The 21035-nt window shown below is 38.7% G+C and overlaps 1 protein-coding gene and 1 pseudogene across 1 annotated transcript in view; one reads left to right on the forward strand and one right to left on the reverse strand.

Annotated features, from left to right (window-relative positions):
• The window catches only part of htr4 (5-hydroxytryptamine receptor 4), a 190722-nt gene extending 187404 nt beyond the window's left edge, over positions 1 to 3318 (reverse strand). Inside the window, exon 1 of the mRNA XM_061891849.1 lies at positions 2305 to 3318. The gene's annotated coding sequence lies outside the window, so the exon portion shown is untranslated. The remainder of the gene's footprint in view (positions 1 to 2304) is intronic.
• Positions 1 to 20724, forward strand: part of LOC133545903 (uncharacterized) — a 66009-nt pseudogene extending 45285 nt beyond the window's left edge.
• Positions 20725 to 21035: the final 311 nt, after the last annotated feature.

Here is a 21035-nt window from a genome sequence, read left to right on the forward strand (position 1 = left end):
AATTAAATATTCCCCTCAAGGTGATATATATATTGCATATTTCTTCCATGAACAAAACATAAAAGGCATAAAACAAAAATATTAAAACCTTATATTGACGGAGCCAACGTTAGATAAGAATTTAAGCATTAAAAAAACACTTTAATGACTGAGACACCTTTGGGTCCTCGGGGCAAAACTTGAGGGAAGCCTTGAAGCTTACAAAAAAAAATAATAATAATAAATAAAAAACATTGGTTTTGAAAATGAAAAAGTTTGAGATGCTTTGATTTCTAAAAAGGTTTAGAGAGCCCTAGTTTAAGTTCCTGTTTCTATGAGCCAACATTTGACTTCCTGGCATAAACAACACATGACTACTGCTGTTATTAGCATCATTATTAATATTATTATCATGATCTATTTCATTCTTTTCTCCCTTCCTTGCACACAAACTGTAGCATCATGTGTGCACACTTCCTGCTCGCACTCTAAATGTTGTTTTACACTTAAGCAGACACCCGCCGGATCATTAGTCTGATTAGCAACAAATAAACTCACAGCCACAACAACCAATTGACTTGTGCTGCACACACACACACACACACACACACACACACACACACACACACACACACACACACACACACACACACACACACTAGCATCTCTGAAGAGAAAAGTTTGCAAGATTGATGAGAAAAATAATCATTTTCAGGTTGCAAATATTGACAATCCATAAACTTGCATAGGAGGAATGCATTTATCAATATAATATATATATATAATTTGTAATATTGTTTGATTAAGTTACTTTTGTTTTTTATGCATTTTGGGGAATTGATTTATTTTAATATAATAAATAATTACATCTTGCATATTATTGGCATGTAAACAAAGATTTGTTAAAAAAAAGAGAAAAGAAACCAATTGGGCAGATTTTGCCTCACATTTAGGATGATTGCATTTCATGTTGTGAGAAGACAATATCGTGACAAATTGTACACATCTGTCTAATTCCTTCTCCTGGGATAATAACAGTTCATTATCTGTATGCAGCAACACACACAAAAACACACAAAAACACACAAACCATTACACAGCTTTCACATTATATGGAAAAAAAAAAACACACAAAAACAATTAAAGTACCAATGATTGTCACACACACACACACACACACACGCACACACACACACACACACACACACACACACACACACACACACACACACACACACACACACACACACACAGTAGGTCTGGCGAAATTATTATTAATTATTTTAAAAAATAATTATATAATGGAACCATTGAAATATGCTTAGATTATATTAAATTAATCAAATAGTTAAATCAATCATAAATAATTATTTGAATCATTAAATCATTTGATTCACTAAATTAAATATTAGATCATTGAATCAATACTTAAATGAATCAATAAATAATCAAAGTATTCATTAAACAAGTATTTGAATCATAAATTAAATATTAATACTTAAATAATTAAATATTGATACTTAAATAATTAATATTAATAATATTTAATACTTACTTAAATCATTAAAATAAGTGATTAAATTGTGAAATTAAATTAAATACATAACGCATTAAAATAATCATTATTTGATCATTAAATTAAATGTAAAAATGTAATGTAATCATTACTTGAATCATTAAATGATTAATTATCCAAATCATAATAAATAAATGAAATCGTGAAATATGCTTCAATTTTTAATTTAATCAAAGAGTTAAAGCATGTTTGAATCATTAAATAATTCGACTCATTAAATTAAATATGACATCATTGAATCAATACTTAATTTGATCAATAAATAATTAAATTAAACAATTTGAATCATTAAATTAAATATTACACCATTAAATCATTAAATAATTAATTAAATTGTGAAAATACATATCACATTAAATTAATCATTATTTGTATCATTAAATATTAAAACCATAATTTAATCATTACTTCAACCATTAAATAATTAAATCAATAATTTCTTAAATCATTACATAAATAAATCATTAAATTGTAATTCATAATTAAATAAATTAATGTTTCCTATGATACAATTTATTTAATAACAATAATTAATGACACATTTAACTCATTATTTAAATGTGTTCAGATTTATTCAACATTTAGATTATTTTGTCTCTTCTTTTGCAGTTTTTCAGCCATGAATATTATTCCTTTAAGACTAGTTGTCCTTCTTCTTGTCTCCGAGACATCTTTCATTGCATGTCACTCATTTAAACGGGTGTACTGTCGCTTTAAGACAAGTCACCTCTTTCACAGTTTGCACTCACCTCAGGTATGACGTCACTTCTAGTCCTTCTTCTTGTTGGAAGTGCTGCCTCAAACATGTCCTCATCTTCTTCTTCTTGTTGGAAGTGCTGCCTCAAACATGTCCTCATCTTCTTCTTCTTGTTGGAAGTGCTGCCTCAAACATGTCCTCATCTTCTTCTTGTTGGAAGTGCTGCCTCAAACATGTCCTCATCTTCTTCTTGTTGGAAGTGCTGCCTCAAACATGTCCTCATCTTCTTCTTGTTGGAAGTGCTGCCTCAAACATGTCCTCATCTTCTTCTTGTTGGAAGTGCTGCCTCAAACATGTCCTCATCTTCTTCTTGTTGGAAGTGCTGCCTCAAACATGTCCTCATCTTCTTCTTGTTGGAAGTGCTGCCTCAAACATGTCCTCATCTTCTTCTTCTTGTTGGAAGTGCTGCCTCAAACATGTCCTCATCTTCTTCTTGTTGGAAGTGCTGCCTCAAACATGTCCTCATCTTCTTCTTCTTGTTGGAAGTGCTGCCTCAAACATGTCCTCATCTTCTTCTTGTTGGAAGTGCTGCCTCAAACATGTCCTCATCTTCTTCTTGTTGGAAGTGCTGCCTCAAACATGTCCTCATCTTCTTCTTGTTGGAAGTGCTGCCTCAAACATGTCCTCATCTTCTTCTTGTTGGAAGTGCTGCCTCAAACATGTCCTCATCTTCTTCTTGTTGGAAGTGCTGCCTCAAACATGTCCTCATCTTCTTCTTCTTGTTGGAAGTGCTGCCTCAAACATGTCCTCATCTTCTTCTTGTTGGAAGTGCTGCCTCAAACATGTCCTCATCTTCTTCTTGTTGGAAGTGCTGCCTCAAACATGTCCTCATCTTCTTCTTGTTGGAAGTGCTGCCTTAAAAAAAGTCCTCATCTTCTTCTTGTTGGAAGTGCTGCCTTAAAAAAAGTCCTCATCTTCTTCTTGTTGGAAGTGCTGCCTCAAACATGTCCTCATCTTCTTCTTCTTGTTGGAAGTGCTGCCTCAAACATGTCCTCATCTTCTTCTTGTTGGAAGTGCTGCCTTAAAAAAAGTCCTCATCTTCTTCTTGTTGGAAGTGCTGCCTCAAACATGTCCTCATCTTCTTCTTGTTGGAAGTGCTGCCTCAAACATGTCCTCATCTTCTTCTTCTTGTTGGAAGTGCTGCCTCAAACATGTCCTCATCTTCTTCTTGTTGGAAGTGCTGCCTCAAACATGTCCTCATCTTCTTCTTCTTGTTGGAAGTGCTGCCTCAAACATGTCCTCATCTTCTTCTTGTTGGAAGTGCTGCCTTAAAAAAAGTCCTCATCTTCTTCTTGTTGGAAGTGCTGCCTCAAACATGTCCTCATCTTCTTCTTGTTGGAAGTGCTGCCTCAAACATGTCCTCATCTTCTTCTTGTTGGAAGTGCTGCCTCAAACATGTCCTCATCTTCTTCTTGTTGGAAGTGCTGCCTCAAACATGTCCTCATCTTCTTCTTGTTGGAAGTGCTGCCTCAAACATGTCCTCATCTTCTTCTTGTTGGAAGTGCTGCCTCAAACATGTCCTCATCTTCTTCTTGTTGGAAGTGCTGCCTTAAAAAAAGTCCTCATCTTCTTCTTGTTGGAAGTGCTGCCTCAAACATGTCCTCATCTTCTTCTTGTTGGAAGTGCTGCCTTAAAAAAAGTCCTCATCTTCTTCTTGTTGGAAGTGCTGCCTCAAACATGTCCTCATCTTCTTCTTGTTGGAAGTGCTGCCTCAAACATGTCCTCATCTTCTTCTTCTTGTTGGAAGTGCTGCCTCAAACATGTCCTCATCTTCTTCTTGTTGGAAGTGCTGCCTCAAACATGTCCTCATCTTCTTCTTCTTGTTGGAAGTGCTGCCTCAAACATGTCCTCATCTTCTTCTTCTTGTTGGAAGTGCTGCCTCAAACATGTCCTCATCTTCTTCTTGTTGTTGGAAGTGCTGCCTCAAACATGTCCTCATCTTCTTCTTCTTGTTGGAAGTGCTGCCTCAAACATGTCCTCATCTTCTTCTTCTTGTTGGAAGTGCTGCCTCAAACATGTCCTCATCTTCTTCTTGTTGGAAGTGCTGCCTCAAACATGTCCTCATCTTCTTCTTGTTGGAAGTGCTGCCTCAAACATGTCCTCATCTTCTTCTTGTTGGAAGTGCTGCCTCAAACATGTCCTCATCTTCTTCTTGTTGGAAGTGCTGCCTTAAAAAAAGTCCTCATCTTGTCATGCAGGTGGAACACAAACACTTCTTAAACGCCACCAAATATTTACTTCTCTTTCTCCTCAATAAATCCACATTATTCTTCCCTTCTTTCCTTCTTTTCCAGGGGGATGGAGCTTTTTTTCCCTTGTAAAACAAACACAAAAGCAAACACATGAACTCCCAGCTAATACCTGTAATCCCCCACACCTGTGCGTGTGTGACCAACACTACACTGCCCCCTGTGGACACATGACGTAATAACATCAACACACACACACAATCATCTGCATTTTTTTGTACTCAATCAACAAAGAAGTAAATATTCAGTGTAAAAAAATGCAATGTATAAAAATTCAGTGTATTAAAATCCAGAGTATAAAAATGTAGCGTAAAAAAAATTCAGTGTAGAAAAATTCAACGTGAAAAAAAATCAGTGCAAAAAATTCAGCATAAAATAATTCAGTTGGGACAATTTCAGTGCATAAAAATTCAGTGTGTAAAAAATCAGGGTAAAAAAATGCAATGTAAAAAAAAAGTCTTTGTAAAGAAATTCAGTGTATAAATATTTGATGTAAAAAAATATCAGTATATAAAAATTTAGTGTATGATTTCAGCGTAAAGAAAATTAGGTGTGAAAAATATCAGTGTAAAACATTTTTTGTCTTATAAATATTCATAGTAAAAATTTCAGCGTATAAAAATTTGGTGTATAAAAATTCAGTGCAAAAAAAAATTCTGTGTGTAAAAATTGAGTGTAAAAAATTTCAGTGCATAAAAATTCAGTGAAAACAATTTCAGTCTATAAAAGTGTTGTGTTATAAAAATTCAGGGTATAAAAATTCAGCATGAAAAAAATTCAGCGTAAAAAAATTCAGTGTAAAAAAATTCAGCTTGAAAAAAATTCAGTATAAAAAATTTCAGTGCATAAAAAGTCAGTGTGTAAAAATTCAGTGTAAAAAAAATGCAATGTATAAAAATTATGTGTAAAAAAAGTATTTGTAAAGAAATTCAGTGTATAAATACTTGATGTAAAAAAAATCAGTATATAAAAATTTTGTGTATGATTTCAGCGTAAAGAAAATTTCAGCGTAAAAAAATCTGTGTATAAATATTCATAGTAAAAGTTTCACCGTACAAAAAATTGGTGTATAAAAATTCAGCGTAAAAAAATTCTGTGTGTAAAAATTTCAGTGTATAAAAATGTTGTGTATAAAAATTCAGCATAAAAAAATTTCAATATAAAAAATTCAGCGTGAAAAAAATTCACTGCAGAAAATTCAGTGTAAAAAATTTCAGATCATAAAAATTCAAGGTGTAAAAATTTGATGTAAAAAAAATGCAATTTATAAAACTTCACTGTAAAAAATTCAGTGTATACAAATTTGGTGTAAAAAAAAATAAGCACTGGTTTAGACTTACATAGTGTGCAGTAAATTACGGACTATAAGCTGCTACTCTTTTATACGCTTTGAACACTGCGGCTTATAAAAGGGTGAATCTAATATATGTCTTTTATTTTTTCTCTGACTGCTATATAAAAATTGTTTAAAAAAAAAAAACAACAACAAGCAAAGACACTAAAAAAAGGTGTATTATTGTTTGTGCTATGGCGCCATCTTTTGGATGAGCTTGCTTACTGCATGTGCTGCTGGATGACTGCGTACAGTGTTTGCTTTCAACCGGAAGTACAAGTGCTGTTTCATCCTCTAGCCGTCCGTAGCGTTTCTACTGGTATGGATTCTTCACTCATCACTCCAAACAACGTTGGTAAGTTTTACAATATAACTAAAACTATCAACACTTACTCAAGTGTCCCATGTGTGAGGTCTGTTTTCATGCATATTTGTACCTGCTAGCGTCGTTAGCATCAGCTAATATGCTAACACGTTTACCAGTGTCTGTGGTAGTGTTATTAACTTACAACGGCATTATTTTTGTATTGTTTCACTTTCACAAATTCCTCAGTAAATTCACCAAAAAGCCAGCGTGGAGTTCTTAAGTCTGCTTAGCTGATTGGGGAGCTAGCTTGCGCAGCTAGTGCCTCCATGACCATGACTTCTGTTTTGTTTGATCACCTGTTTTACTGCCTTATTACAGATAGTATTTTGAAGCAATTAAGGTATGTAAATAAACATTCTGTGTAAATAAGTCATTTGAAAACATGTATATATCTGCGTCTTATAGTCAGGTGCGACTTATACATGGAAAAGTGTTATTTTCTTGTAAAATTCAGTGGGTGTGGCTTATATAGCGCTGCACTCTGTAGTCACCTCTCATTATTGAGGCTCTCAAAGTTTAATTAAACGTGACTTCAATCTTTTAGGCCTCTGGAGGCTGATTTATGAAATCATCTCTTCTGGAATAGATAATGACGTTCCTTTTGACTCAATCTGGTTTCTGAGATGAGACACCAGAGATGGAGCTCAAAACAACCAAAGACAGAACATAAGGTTGGAATATTTACCTTTAAGGTTCATTAGAATATTTGTTCATTTAAGTGTTATGGAGAAAAGTCTATTATTATTGTTATTATTATTATGATTAGATAGTTCTTGCTCAAAAGTCACTTATAACAATTGTAGTATCATTCATTCATCAATTATCATTATTTTAGTAATTATAAGCTGAGATAGGCTCCAGCAAACTCTGCAAACCCAAAGGGGACAAGTGGTAGAAAATGAATGGATAGACTTTCAAATATGAAAATAATAATAAAAATAATAATAACTATTATTGATATTATTATAATTAGATATTTCCTGGTCAAAAGACACTTATAACAATTGTAATATTATTCATTCATCAATTATTATTTTAGTTGCTATATTTTCAAATATAAAAGTTTAGGACTATAATTTAGTTGACCGTTACTGCCATCTAGTGAATTATATACAAACTACAAGAGCTTTCTCATTGGTTTAATTTGCGATGACTTTTTTTGACAAGGAAAAGCGGAAGTTTGAATTTCCACAATGGTGCAATGAATCAAAGGTGGATTGCTCCAATGCTGATGATGAACTGAAATCCCGGAATTATTTTAGCATTGTTGAAATCAAGCACACAATTCCTGAAGAGTCTGAAAATTTTGAAGTTGGAACAGTTGGAATTAGATGGAATAAGTGGAACTTTGAAGGATGTCCCATTGATTTCAATAGGAATTTCCCCAAAACTTAGTCCATGAGTACTGTGCCTATTAGCAACATTAGCAATGACCTGCTAGTCCTTATAGTTGTTCAACCAACCCTTTTAAGTTTAAGTGACATTCCATATTGGTTTTATCACCGACTGGTGATTTTGATACGCTGCCCAGACAGTGAAGTAGACTGTCATTGTCATTAATAGCAAAACCCTTGGACTATGAAAGTTGTAACATGTTGAAAACTGTGAAAAGAGAGGTCGCTGCAAAGAAGGCTTTGTAGAAGCAAGAAGTTTGGAAAATCCTGGACTTTCCAAAATGGTGTAATAGGTTAAAAATTGTGGAAACATTGTATTTTTGTACCTTTATTTGTAATTATTTTCCATTTTTATTAAAGATTTAAAAGTAAATGAGGCAAGTCCTGATGGAATTGTGTACGAATGCTCCAATGCTGGGAGACTGACACAGGCATTTTGCTTTTACACACACCATTCTGACCCACGGTTTCAACATTTGGTACTTCTTAAAACCGTAACTTAAAAGGGTTGGCTAAACAGCTACCAAGGTACGAGGCAATTGGCGCCCATGTTAACTACCCAACCGTAACTTAAAAAGGTTGGTTGAACAGCTATAAGGACTACGCAGCCAGTCTGCGGCCGGGCAGACCTTCGCTGCTGTTGCCCGGAGGGCACAGCATGCATGGGCTGCCCGGCGGCCGGGCAGACCTTCGCTGCTGTTGCCCGGAGGGCACAGCATGCATGGGCTGCCCGGCGGCCGGGCAGACCTTCGCTGCTGTTGCCCGGAGGGCACAGCATGCATGGGCTGCCCGGCGGCCGGGCAGACCTTCGCTGCTGTTGCCCGGGCTCCTTGTGTTTTCTTTCTACTTACTAAATATATCATTTCTGTTCCAAACAGCATCACTGATGTCAACGGCAACATTTGATGATCATTTGAAAAATTAAAAATCCTGCGGTATAGGCATCTTTGGCAGGAGGTGTCTTCTGCCAAGGCATTTACTCTCCTGAAGGAATAAATAAAGTAGTATCTAATCTAAATTTATTGATGTCTGGGACAATTTTTCAATCGGTGGAGAATTGTTGAAGTAATAACATGTTGAAATGACAAATTGTAATACGGAATTTCGGGAAAACAGAGAATTTTTCCACTTCTTATGCAGAAGAAAGCTTCGACGGTGGAACAGTTAAAACGCGTTGAAAAATGTGGAAGGTGTAGTCGCCAGAAAAAGCTATTGCACAAGTATTGTGCGGCTGAATCAAGTTCGTTTTTGGGAATTTTTGCGTAAGGCCCCCCCCTTACGACATTCTCGAGAATTTCTTTTTTCCAAAATTATGCATTTTCTGCCCTTTTGGGGTTTTATCGGCACTTCTGAAGAGGTTTTGAGACATTTCCTACAACTATAGCACAAGTATTGTGCGGCTGAAGCAAGTTCGTTTTTGGGGATTTTTGCGTAAGGCCCCCCCCCCCCCCCCCCCCCTTACGACATTTTCGTGAAATAAAGTTTTCTAAAAATATGCATTTTCTGCCCTTTTTGGGTTTTGTCGGCACTTCTGAAGAAGTTTTGAGACATTTCCTACAACTATAGCACAAGTATTGTGCGGCTGAAGAAAGTTCGAAGGTGGAATGGTTTGAATAGGTTAAAACTTCGAAATGTTGTATTGTTGTATCTTTATTTGTCATTATTTATTTTTTATTAAACATTAAAAACTAGATGAGGCAATTCCTGAAGGAATTGCGTGTGATTGCTCCAATGCTGATGATGAACTGAAATCCCGGAATTATTTTAGCATTGTTTAACTCAAGTACACAATTCCTGAAGAGTCTGAAAATTTTGAAGTTGGAACAGTTGGAATCAGATGGAATAAGTGGAACTTTGAAGGATGTCCCATTGATTTCAATAGGAATTTCCCCAAAACTTAGTCCATGAGTACTGTGCCTATTAGCAACATTAGCAATGACCTGCTAGTCCTTATACTTGTTCAACCAACCCTTTTAAGTTACGGTTTGGTAGTTAACATGGACTACGATTGAAACCGTGATTCAGGATGGTGTGTGGAAAAGTTAAATTCCTGTGTCAAATGTCCAGACCACAAACAACAAGATTAAATAAATGTCTGTTGAAAAGTAATACTGAATTTGTCATTTGACTGGGGGCTCTGTTTGATTGATTTGTCAAAAAGTATTTGACAGTAAAGAAGACTGCCTATGTCCAGTGTAGATTAAAGTCTTGACATTACCTGACCTGTGTGATTGTTAGTGATGGGTTGATGAGGCGTTGCACAGCCTTTTGACACATTTATAAACTGTATTGATCCTGTGTCACTAAATACTGACATCTGCTGGACATTAAAATTCCCTACAGGAAATCTATGGACCAACTCAACTGACACTGATTTTGTGACCTAGTATATACAATAATATAAACCAAGTCATTGAATTTCATTTAGGATTATTTCATATCTTCATTTAAATAATACTAAATTTTTTTAGATACTTTTTAGATACAGTCAATAAATAATGTGAACATGTATCATAACATGGAAATCTAAGAGAACGTGTTGTGAATGAGGATAGTTGTGGACTGGGAATTTTTTTTTACACATGTGCTCTGATTACGCACTATTGATTGATTGATTGATTGAAACTTTTATTAGTAGATTGCACAGTTCAGTACATATTCTGTACAATTGACCACTAAATGGTAACACCCCAATAAGTTTTTCAACTTAAGTCGGAGTCGGATTCCACGTTAATCAATTCATGGTAAAAACGTAATGAGTGATCCATCGAGCTGGATTTGAACCAGTGCCCTAAAGAACTCAGCATAAGCTAATACAGCTTTCCACTTTATCAACTGAGGTATCGAAAGGATTAGCTGTTACTGCACACCGACACAGTGTTTGGTTCATTGAGCTCGACGCAGATGTCGATGCATCAGTGTTGTCGGGTCTCCCGCTAATTATCATTCAGAATAATCAAGAATTGAGATATTGCACAGGCAGCCCATGCATACTATGCCCTCTGGTCAACAGTAGCAATGAAATGCACAGTCACCTGGGAGTCTGGCCGCATAGTCGTTATACCTGCTCAACCAACCTTTTTAAGTTACGGTTGGGTAGTTAACATGGGCGCCTATTGCATCGAACCTTGATAGCTGTTCAGCAAACCATTTTAAGTTACAGTTTTAACAAGTACCAATTGTTGAAACCGTGAGTCAGGATGGTGTGTGGAAAAGCTAAATGCCCTTGTCAGTCTCCCTGATAGTAAAATTGTGAAAGCAAACTTTTTGACGAATGCTCTATTAAAATATGACATTCGATATTGGTTTTACTATCGACTGGTGATTTTGATGTGCTGCCCAAACAGTGAAGTAGACCGTCATTGTTCTATTAATAGCAAAACCCTTGGACTCTGAAAGTTGTAACATGTTGAAAACTGTGAAAAGAGAAATCGCTGCAAAGAAGGCTTTGTAGAATCAAGAAGTTTGGTAAATCCTGGACTTTCCAAAATGGTGTAATAGGTTAAAAAATGTGGAAACATTGTATTGTTGTACCTTTATTTGTAATTATTTTCCATGTTTATTAAAGATTTAAAAGTAAATGAGGCAATTCCTGATGGAATTGTGTACGAATGCTCCAATGCTGGGAGACTGACACAGGCATTTTGCTTTTACACACACCATTCTGACCCACGGTTTCAACACTTGGTACTTCTTAAAACCGTAACTTAAAAGGGTTGGCTAAACAGCTACCAAGGTACGAGGCAATTGGCGCCCATGTTAACTACCCAACCGTAACTTAAAAAGGTTGGTTGAACAGCTATAAGGACTACGCAGCCAGTCTGCGGCCGGGCAGACCTTCGCTGCTGTTGCCCGGAGGGCACAGCATGCATGGGCTGCCCGGCGGCCGGGCAGACCTTCGCTGCTGTTGCCCGGAGGGCACAGCATGCATGGGCTGCCCGGCGGCCGGGCAGACCTTCGCTGCTGTTGCCCGGGCTCCTTGTGTTTTCTTTCTACTTACTAAATATATCTTTTCTGTTCCAAATAGCATCACTGATGTCAACGGCAACATTTGAAAAATTAACAATCCTGCGGTATAGGCATCTTTGGCAGGAGGTGTCTTCTGCCAAGGCATTTACTCTCCTGAAGGAATAAATAAAGTAGTATCTAATCTAAATTTATTGATGTCTTGGACAATTTCTCAATCGGTGGAGAATTGTTGAAGTAATAACATGTTGAAATGACAAATGGTAATACGGAATTTCGGGAAAACAGAGAATTTTTCCACTTCTTACGCAGAAGAAAGCTTCGACGGTGGTGTTTTTCGGTCAGACGCTGGCAGCGGTGGCGCAGCCGCTCATCATCTTCACGCCCACCAAGATGGCGGCGTTGTGGTTCCCCGATCACCAGCGAGCCACGGCCAACATGATGGCCTCCATGGGTGAGTGAGAAATGTGGAAGTGTTTCCCCCACAGGACTGCAATCTACACTATATTGCCAAAAGTATTTGGCCAGCCATCCAAATGATGAGAATCAGGTGTCCTAATCACTTGGCCCGGCCGCAGGTGTATAGAATCAAGCACTTAGGCATGGAGACTGTTTTTACAAACATTTGTGAAAGAATGGGCCGCTCTCAGTGATTTCCAGCGTGGAACTGTCATTGGACGCCACCTTTGCAACAAATCCAGTGGCGAAATTTCCTCGCTCCTAAATATTCCAAAGTCAACTGTCGGCTTTATTATAAGAAAATGGAAGAGTTTGGGAACAACATCAACTCAGCCACCAATTAGTAGACCATGTAAACTGACAGAGAGGGGTCAGCGGAGAAATGACGGTGTGGTGTTGGTTTTCAGGAGTTGGGCTTGGCCCCTTAGTTCCAGTGAAAGGAACTTTGAATACTCCAGGATACCAAAACCTTTTGGACAATTCCACGCTCCTAACATGATTGTGCACCACTGCACAAAGCAAGGGCCATAAAGGCATGGATGACAGAGTCTGATGCAGCTGAACTTGACTGGCCTGCACAGAGTCCTGACCTGAACCCAATAGAACACCTTTGGGATGAATTAGAATGGAGACTGAGAGCCAGGCCTTCTCCACCAACATCAGTGTGTGACCTCCCCAATGCGCTTTTGGAAGAATGGCGGAAAATTCCTATAAAGACACTCGGCAACCTTGTGGACAGCCTTCCCAGAAAAGTTGAAGCTGTAATAGCTGCAAAAGGTGGACCCACATCATATTGAACGCTATGGGTTAGGAATGAGATGGCACTTCAAGTTCATATGTGAGTCAAGGCAGGTGGCCAGATACTTTTGGCAATATAGTGTATTTGTTGGCGGCGGTGGTTTGCCTTGGAATAATCCACTATTTTGCATAAATGGCTGTAAAAAAACATGAAATGCAAAACATTCATGTTTAGAATGAGTGTTGTCACAGTTCCACAATTAACGAATGTACTTTTAAATTCACTATAAATTTACAAGAATATTGGTCAATATTATTACATATGTAAATATATATTGTAAAACATTAATTAATTATTGAATTCACTACTTCTATTGAAAACTGCTTCAAACTGTCAAGTATTTAAAGAGGTCCTATTATTTGAGAACCACTGGACCAGGATGGCGCAAGCGGGGATCGAACCTGGAACCCTCAAGTTGCTGGCACGGCCGCTCTACCAACCAAGCTGTACCGCCCTTTAAAATGGTAATACTAACTGTGGGGTGTTTTACCGCGGTTATCATTAATACCATTCATGGTTCCATCCCTAGAGTGATTTTAGATGTGGGAGGGGCCCACAGATGCATTCATGGTCTACAAAAGTCTTTCCAATGGATGAGTCACTTTTTGGAAAAAGAGGTCTGATTACTCAATATAGCAAGAAAGTGGTTACGTTGGCAACACTGATCCCTTCCTGCTACATGGTCTTATGCTCTGGCAGACCAAGTGAGTTACAAGGTGTCTATGAGCAATTTTATGGGAGACACTTGACATGGAGGTGATCATCTTTAGCCCGCTGTTCCTCCACAGCCAACCCGCTGGGCATCCTCATCGCCAACATGGCGTCTCCAAAGATCGCTCGCACGGCACAACTCCCACTTTTGGTGAGTTATATAGAATTACTGAATAGCTGATTAAAGGATCTCAAGGTAAAAATAAATGTTCACCTGTCATCCTTCAGATGTTGGTCTATGCCGTTGTTGCCTGCGTCAGCTGTTTCCTCGTCACCATGGGCATGCGGTGCAGTGCCCCCCCCCGACGCCGCCATCGGCCAGCGCAGAACATTCCACCTCGGAACCCTTCAGACATGGCTTCAAACTGGTAGGAAACATCCTGCACTGCAAAAAGTCAGTGTTCAAAAACGAGAAAAAAACAAACTAAAATTAGGGGTATTTAGCAATATTATCTGCCAATAAAAGAAGAAGGTTTATCTTGTCAAGACTTTCCAAAACAGGTCAAATTAGCAAACCTCTATGGACCAAAAAATACCTTAAAATAAGTATATTCTCACTAATAACAAGTGCACTTTTCTTGGTAGAAAAAAAGAGACCTTTTTCCTCAATATGTTGAAGAGTATTTTTACATGAAGTAAACGCTAAGGCCATTATCTTGACGTAACGATATGCGTTCGGCATCATGATTTTTTTTTTCATGCTTGAAGTAAGACATTTTTTACTTTAAAAAAGCAGTTTTCTACTTGTGCTGATGACACAGATTTGCAACAGTTGATATTCTAGTTTCAAGCATGTTTTACTCAATATAGGTCATAAGAGTGTGGTACGCCAGCTGCACCGAAGCAGACAAACAGGCGATTCAGAGGGTCATAAAGTCTCCACAAAAAATAATCGGCTGCCCCCTGCCCTCCTTGAAGGATTGACATAACTCCCGGTACCTCAACAAAGCAAAAAGCATCACCAAGGACAGCACACACCCCGGCTTCCACCTGTTCCACCTGCTACCATCGGGCAGGCGCTTCAGGTGCATCAGAGCCAGAACAAACAGACTCAGAGACAGCTTCTTTCCCAGAGCTGTCACCATGTTGAACTCTAACTTAATAATAATAATAATAATAATAATAATTCACCCCTATACAATATCCTACCCTAATACCCTACTGTGCAATACTACCCATCCATCCATTTTCTACCGCTTATTCCCTTCAAGTGCAATACGTCCGACACTGATTGTTATTTATTACTTTGGTACTCTTGTCTTGTTCTGTATATTGTACAGTATTTTGTATTTCTATAGTGTTTTGTATATTGTACAGGATTGCTTATTATTTTTATTGGATTGTAGTCTGTTTATTTCAATTGATAGTTTTTCCTTTATTACCTCTCGTGCCCATATTTGTTTCCACTACCGCACCTTAAGGTGGATTCCTTAATCTCGTTATATGCAAATATAATGACAATAAAGTCCATTCTATTGTATTTTATTCTATTCTATAACATCCCAGCAACAAGCTGTAATATCTTACTGAAATCATTTAGGAGCAAAACCCTTAAAACAAGTGAAACACTAACATAAAATCTGCTTAGTGAGAAGAATGATCTTATCAGACAGAAAAGAAGCAGATATCACCCTTATTTGAAATATTTCCTCTTACTTAGATTGTAGTTTTTGCAGTGTGGTGCCGTGTTGTGGGACACACCTGACTCGCCGCCCTTTGTCCTTGTCCCGCCCAGCTGCTGAGGAACCGAGCGTACCTGCTGCTGCTGTGCTTTGGCTCGGGCGTGGCCGTGTTCACCTGCTTCTCCACGCTGCTGGACCAGATCCTGTGTGTGCAGGGATACACCGACGTGAGGACACTTTTTATTCACCTGCTCACGCAATATGAACATTTCATACCAGTTAACTTGAGATCGGTAGGTTGTGAGTTCAAACCCCGGCCAAGTCATACCAAAGACTATAAAAATAGGACCTGTTACCCTCCCTGCTTGGCACTCAGCATCTAGGGTTGGTATTGGGGGTTAAATCACCAAAAATCATTCCCGGACGCGGCCACCGCTGCTGCTCACTGCTCCCCTCACCTCCCAGGGGGTAATCAAGGGGATGGGTCAAATGCAGAGGACAAATTTCATCACAGCTAGTGTGTGTGTGACAATCATTGGTACTTTAACTTGAATCTGAGCAGCTTACTGTTTGAGGTCTTTGATGATTTCCGTGTGTCCTGTCATTATGAAGAAGTGTACCAATCTCTTGTGAGACATGATATGTTTCGGACAGAGGTGGGCAGTAACGCGCTACATTTACTCCGTTACATCTATTTGAGTAACTTTTGGGATGAATTGTACTTCTAAGAGTAGTTTTAATGCAACATACTTTTACTTGAGTATATTTACAGAGAAGAAACACTACTTTTACTGCGCTCCATTTATCTACATTCAGCTCGCTACTTGCTACTGATTTTTATCGATCTGTTAATGCACGCTTTGTTTGTTTGGTTTGTCAGACATACCTTCAAAGTAGGATCTATCACATGCACGTGTTTCATCCCTACAGGATTTCGTGGGTCTATGCGGCGCACTCTTCATCGCGTTGGGCATCGTGGGCGCCGCCCTGCCGGGGCTTTACGTTGACAAAACCAAGAAGTTCATAGAGGCCATCAAAGTCAACATGAGCCTCTCTGCCATGGTGGCCTGCGCCTTCACTGTGGTGAGTGCATCTTACACACACCTATTTATTACCTTGTTGAGACCTCGGAAAAATGCCGACCTCTTCAGGACCACCCTTACTAGATATAGAAATATTTGTATTTACAACATTAATAATATATACATACTATGCAAATATAAAAAGCATGAAAAAGGTCATAATTTCACAAGAAAAGCTTAGAATTTTGGCAGGGTTATAATAAAGTTGGAATCGTAGTCAAAATTTTCCAAGAAAAACTGAACATTTGTGCAATATTATGATAAAAGTTGGAATTTTACTCAATAACAGGTGGAATTTTAGGAGAAAAAGCTTCAACTTTTGGCAATTTTATGAATAGTCACAGTTTTATAACATTTTTGGCAACATTATAATAATAGGAATTTTAATAGGAAAAATTATGACACAAAAGTCATAATTTTACTCAAAAAATGTCACTATTTTACAAGAACAACGAAAGAATAGGCAATATTGTGATAAATCTCTATATTTTATGACAAATGTCACCATTTTGCATTAAAAAGTTATCATTTTACATAAAAAAGTAATAATTCTACGAGAAAATATTGCAAATTACAGAAACAAAAAGAATATGAGAAATTGTTCCCAGTTTTATCAGAAAAAAAAGTCGACACATTGTGAGAAAAAGACTGCTTTTAGTTCATTAAAACATTTTGTTTTACTTCAAGTTATTACGGTATGTCTCTGTGTACATGTTCAGTTTCTTTTTGTTATTAATTTTGGCCAAAGTGGGCGCATTTCAACTTCTTACACACACTTGTTGTTACATATGTTGGCCAGAGGGGGAGCACTTTTAAAACCGACACACAGTCAATTTGGAAAATCCCTCCTTTTTGGGACCACCCTCATTTTGATAGATTTCACCAGCTTGGTTGTAAATGAGACATTCTCTATTAGATGCAATGGTTTTTCCGTATTGGGACCATGATTTATGTCCTAACTTGTTCACACCTCCTCATATGGAAGCTACTTCTCCTTGTTGGTGTCTTCTGAAGGGTAGAAATACAAGAACACACACATCTCACCACAATCCTCCCCAGGTGTGTCTGATGCAAGATCAGAAGGTGGCCGTAGCGATTGTTTGCGCTCTTTTTGGCTTCTTGGGTGTCTCCATCTACCCGGCCGTGATGGAGTTGTCCGTGGAATGTTCCTACCCTGTGGGAGAGGCCACCTCCGCCGGACTGGTCTTCATATCAGGGTAACGCACACGTCCTACTTCCTCTCCTCGGCGACTTGAAACTCTAGAACTCTTGCTCTTTGCCCTGCAGACAAGTTCAGTCGCTGATTTACATCATCCTGCTTCAAGCTTTGGCAACACCCATCGCAGAGTCGCCTCGCTTAACCTGCACGCTCGCCCCTCAGAGCTGGAAAGGTAACGTCACATCAACACCATTTTATCTGCAAATACAGGGCATCTGCACTTTTTACACATTTTCTTGTGTTACAGCCTTTCTCCAAAATGAAATACATTCATTTTTGTCCTCAGAATTCTACACACAATAACCCATAATGACAGTGTCAAATATTTTGCTCATGTTTTCAAACTACAAAATCACATGTACAAACCCCGTTTCCATATGAGTTGGGAAATTGTGTTCGATGTAAATATAAACAGAATACAATGATTTACAAATCCTTTTCAAGCCATATTCAGTTGAATATGCTACAAAGACAACATATTTCATGTTCAAACTGATAATCATTAACTTTAAAATTTGATGCCAGCAACACGTGACAAAGAAGTTGGGAAAGGTGGCAATAAATACTGATAAAGTTGAGGAATGCTCATCAAACACTTATTTGGAACATCCCACAGGTGTGCAGGCTAATTGGGAACAGGTGGGTGCCATGATTGGATATAAAATCAGCTTGCCAAAAAATGCTCAGTCTTTCACAAGAAAGGATGGGGCGAGGTACACCCCTTTGTCCACAACAGCGTAAGCAAATAGTCAAACAGTTTAAGAACAACCTTTCTCAAAGTGACATTGCAAGAAATGTAGGGATTTCAACATCTACGCTCCATAATATCATCAAAAGGTTCAGAGAATCTGGAGAAATCACTCCACGTAAGCGGCATGGGCGGAAACCAACATTGAATGACCGTGACCTTCCATCCCTCAGACGGCACTGTATCAAAAACCGACATCAATCTCTAAAGGATATCACCACATGGGCTCAGGAACACTTCAGAAAACCACTGTCACTAAATACAGTTGGTCGCTACATCTGTAAGTGCAAGTTAAAGTTCTGCAATGCAAAGTGAAAGCCATTTATCAACAACATCCGGAAACGCCGCCGGCTTCTCTGGGCCCGAGATCATCTAAGATGGACTGATGCAAAGTGGAAAAATGTTCTTTGGTCTGACAAGTACACATTTCAAATTGTTTTTGGAAATATTTGACATCGTGTCATCCGGACCAAAGGGGAAGCGAACCATCCAGACTGTTATCGACGCAAAGTTCAAAAGCCAGCATCTGTGATGGTATGGGGGTGCATTAAAGCCCAAAGCATGGGTAACTTACACATTTATAAAGGCACCATTAATGCTGAAAGGTACATCCAGGTTTTGGAACAACATATGCTGCCATCTAAGCGCCGTCTTTTTCCTGGACGCCCCTGCTTATTTCAGCAAGACAATGCCAAGCCACATTCAGCAGGTGTTACAACAGCGTGGCTTCGTAAAAAAAAAGAGTGCGGGTACTTTCCTGGCCCGCCTGCAGTCCAGACCTGTCTCCCATCGAAAATGTGTAGCGCATTATGAAGCGTAAAATACGACAGCAGAGACCCCGGACTGTTGAACGACTGAAGCTCTCATAAAACAAGAATGGGAAAGAATTCCACTTTCAAAGCTTCAACAATTAGTTTCCTCAGTTCCCAAACGTTTATTGAGTGTTGTTAAAAGAAAAGGTGATGTAAGACAGTAGTGAACATGCCCTTTCCCAACTACTTTGGCATGTGCAGCCATGAAATTCTAAGTGAATTATTATTTGCAAAAAAATAAAATAAAGTTTATGAGTTTAAACATCAAATATGTTGTCTTTGGAGTGCATTCAACTGAATATGGGTTGAAAAGGATTTGCAAATCATTGTATTCCGTTTATATTTACATCTAACACAATCTCCCAACTCATATGGAAACATGGTTTGTACATCAGTATTCATAGATTTTCCAAAATGTAGCCCTGAGTGGGAGGAGTTTGGACCCCCCTGAATTGGAGGTTAGGGTAAGAAAAGGTTGGTGTGGGCGTGTCCTTAATGGTCCTGTGCCTGCTGTGTCCCATCAGTTCCTGTGATGCTGCTGTCCGCACTGAGCGCCGTGTCCTCCTGCATCTTCCTCATCTTCTTCCACACGCCCTACAGGCGCCTGGAGGACGAAAAAGCCGCCATTTACGGGACCGGCCAGGGCAACGGAACCGCCGCCAGCGAGAACAAGTGATCCGGCCGAGTAACGTTTTCATAACAAAATAACCAAGAAGTATTTTGTCCTTTGTTATGTCACCACTTTTATGGAGGTTCATTTATATCTTCATTAGGAAAAGTTTTCTTTTGACAATTTCCATCCATTTTCTACCGCTTGTCCCTTTTGGGGTCGCGGGGGGTGCTGGAGCCTATCTCAGCTGTATTCGGGCGGAAGGCGGTGTACACCCTGGACAAGTCGCCACCTCATCACAGATAGACAGACAACATTCACACTAGGGACCATTTAGTGTTGCCAATCAACCTATCCCCAGGTGCAGGTCTTTGGAGGTGGGAGGAAGCCGGAGTACCCGGAGGGAACCCACGCAGTCACGGGGAGAACATGCAAACTCCACACCGAAAGATTTTAGTCCTAGTTTGATCACGTAAGCCAGGACCTTCGTATTGTGAGGCACATGCACTAACCCCCTGTGCCACCGTGCCATTTATGCAACTGAATTTTGTGTACATCAAATTATGCTGACAGATGAGTACTGTTACTTTCAAATATGACTCAAGTAAAAAGTGTTCATCACAATAATTAGTTGAGCAAGTATTGTGTGATGGGTTATACTTGTATAGCGCTTTTCTACCTTTATTTGAAGGAACTCAAAGCGCTTTGACACCAGTTCCATATTCACCCTTTCACACACTGATGTCAGGAGCTGCCATGCAAGGTGCTAACCAGGCCCCATCAGGAGCAAGGGTGAAGTGTCTTGCTCAAGGACACAACGGACGTGACTAGGATGGTAGAAGGTGGGGATTGAACCAGTAACCCTCAGGTTGCTGGCACGGCCACTCTCCCGACTTCGCCACGCCGTCCCCGTGATAAAACGACTCAAGTATTTAGTAACTTGCGAGTAACTTCTGATTTATTCAAGAGCTGATTTTGTAATGGTCTTGGAATACAATTGTAGTTGGTGTGTGTCAAATATAAAAATCACACTTTTCTCCAGTTGGAAGTGGAATTCTTGTAGGCTGAAATGTGAACATTTCTACTGACACACATGATATAAATGCTCTTTTTACTAGTTTAAAAGTAACAATTGAGGATTTTTGCTGCCTTTTCTGACGTCATGTCACAATTACAGTCAGTATGTTTCTATCTACGAAGTTAGTCGGATTTTTCAAATCATTCAGTTTCTTCTATTTTCACAGCAGCATGTGGAGTTGGACTTTCCATGATCTTACCTCTAATGCAGGGGTCACCAACCTTTTTGAAAGCAAGAGCTACTTCTTGGGTACTGATTAATGCCAAGGGCTACC

This window comes from Nerophis ophidion, linkage group LG29 (assembly GCF_033978795.1).
Source record: "Nerophis ophidion isolate RoL-2023_Sa linkage group LG29, RoL_Noph_v1.0, whole genome shotgun sequence".
Taxonomy (NCBI): Eukaryota; Metazoa; Chordata; class Actinopteri; order Syngnathiformes; family Syngnathidae; genus Nerophis; species Nerophis ophidion.